This window comes from Trachypithecus francoisi, unplaced genomic scaffold (genome assembly GCF_009764315.1).
Source record: "Trachypithecus francoisi isolate TF-2019V2 unplaced genomic scaffold, Tfra_2.0 Lachesis_group13, whole genome shotgun sequence".
NCBI classification, from domain to species: Eukaryota; Metazoa; Chordata; class Mammalia; order Primates; family Cercopithecidae; genus Trachypithecus; species Trachypithecus francoisi.
Window position 1 is genome coordinate 122347626 of NW_022681458.1, and position 2253 is coordinate 122349878.

Genomic DNA, 2253 nt, shown 5'->3' on the forward strand with positions numbered 1-2253 from the left:
ACCATTCTGGCCAACATGGTGAAACCCCCATCTCTACTAAAAACACAAAAATTAGCTGGGCGTGGTGGTGCGCCTGTAGTCCCAGCTACTTGGGAGGCTGAGGTAGGAGAATTGCTTGAACCCAGGAGGCGGAGGTTGCAGTGAGTAGATATTGTGCCATTGCACTCTAGCCTGGCTACAGAGTGAGACTCCATCTCAAAAAAAAAAAAAAGAAAAAAGAAAAAGAAATAGAACTATAATTATAGTTAGAGACCCTCTATTAACAACTGATAGAATAAGGCCAGGTGCAGTGGCTCATGCCTGTAATCCCACCCCTTTGGGAGGCCAGGGCAGGAGAACTGCTTGAGCCCAAGAGTTCAGAACCAGCCTGAGCAACACAGTTAGACTCCATCTCTACCAAAACTAAAAAAAGTTTAGCTAGGCAGGATGACACAGACCTATAGTTCCAGCTTCTCGGGAGGCTGAGGTGGGAAGATTGCTTGAGCCCAGTAGGTTAAGGCTGCAGTGAGCTGTGATCATGTCATCGCACTCTAGCCTGGGTGACAGAGCAAGACCCCGTCTCTTAAAAAACCAAAACCAAAACAAAGGCCAGGCGCAATGGCTCACGCCTATAATTCCAGCACTTTGGGAGGCATAGGCAGGAGGATCCCTTGAGGCCAGGAGTTCAAGACTAGCCTGAGCAACATGACCAGACCCCATGTCTACGAAAAAATTTTAAAAAATTATCAAAGCATGGTGGTGCCCACCTGTAGTCCCAGCTACTCTAGAAGCTGAGGCAGGAGGATCAATTGAGCTCAGGAGTTCAAGGTTGCAGTGAGCTATGATCACACCACTGTACTTCAGCCTGGGTGATAAAGTAAGACCCTGTCTCTAAAAACTAACAAACAAACAGCAACAACAACAGCAACAACAACAACACCCTACAGCTAGCATCATAGTTAAGGGTGGGAAACTGGACACTTTGGCTGTAAAGTTGGGAAGAAGGCAAGGATGTCCCCTTTTCCCATTCCTATCCAATATCTTACTGGAAGTCCTATATAATGCATTAGGACAGGAAAAGGAAATAGGAAGTATATAGACTGGGACAGAAGAAATAAAACTATTTGTTCACAGATGAAATGACTGATTCTGTAGAAAATTCCTTAAAAAATTAATAGAACAACTAGACAAATCAGCAGGGCATAGAAGAACTCAATAACACCATCAGCTAAAAGGGCCGAATTGACGCTCCACCCAACAACAGAGCCTTTCAAGTGCTCGTGGAATATATGCTAATATATGCTAAGAGAGACCATATTCTGGAGTATTTAAACAAAATCTTTTTTTTTTTTTTTTTTTTTTTTTTGAGACGGAGTCTCGCTCTGTCGCCCAGGCTGGAGTGCAGTGGCCAGATCTCAGCTCACTGCAAGCTCCGCCTCCCGGGTTTACGCCATTCTCCTGCCTCAGCCTCCCGAGTAGCTGGGACTACAGGCGCCTGCCACCTCGCCCGGCTAATTTTTTGTTTTTTTTTTTTTTTTTTTTTTGAGGCGGAGTCTCGCTCTGTCGCCCGGACTGGAGTGCAGTGGCCGGATCTCAGCTCACTGCAAGCTCCGCCTCCCGGGTTTACGCCATTCTCCTGCCTCAGCCTCCCCAGTAGCTGGGACTACAGGCGCCCGCCATCTCACCCGGCTAGTTTTTGTATTTTTAGTAGAGACGGGGTTTCACCGTGTTAGCCAGGATGGTCTCGATCTCCTGACCTCGTGATCCGCCCGTCTCGGCCTCCCAAAGTGCTGGGATTACAGGCTTGAGCCACCGCGCCCGGCCTTTTGTATTTTTTTTTAGTAGAGACGGGGTTTCACCGTGTTAGCCAGGATGGTCTCGATCTCCTGACCTCGTGATCCGCCCGTCTCGGCCTCCCAAAGTGCTGGGATTACAGGCTTGAGCCACCGCGCCCGGCCTTTAAACAAAATCTTAACTCATTTAAGAGAATTGAATCATAGCTTGTTCTCTGACTAGAATAGACTCAAACTAGAAATCAATAACACAATAACAGAAAAATCTCCAAACACTTGAAAATTAAGCCATATACTTCTAGATAATCCATTAGAGAGGAAGTCACAAGAGAAATTTAAAAAATACATTGAACTGGCTGGGTGCGGTGGCTCAAGCCTGTAATCCCAGCACTTTGGGAGGCCAAGATGGGCAGATCACGAGGTCAGCAGATCGAGACCATCCTGGCTAACACGTTGAAACCCCATCTCTACTAAAAAAATA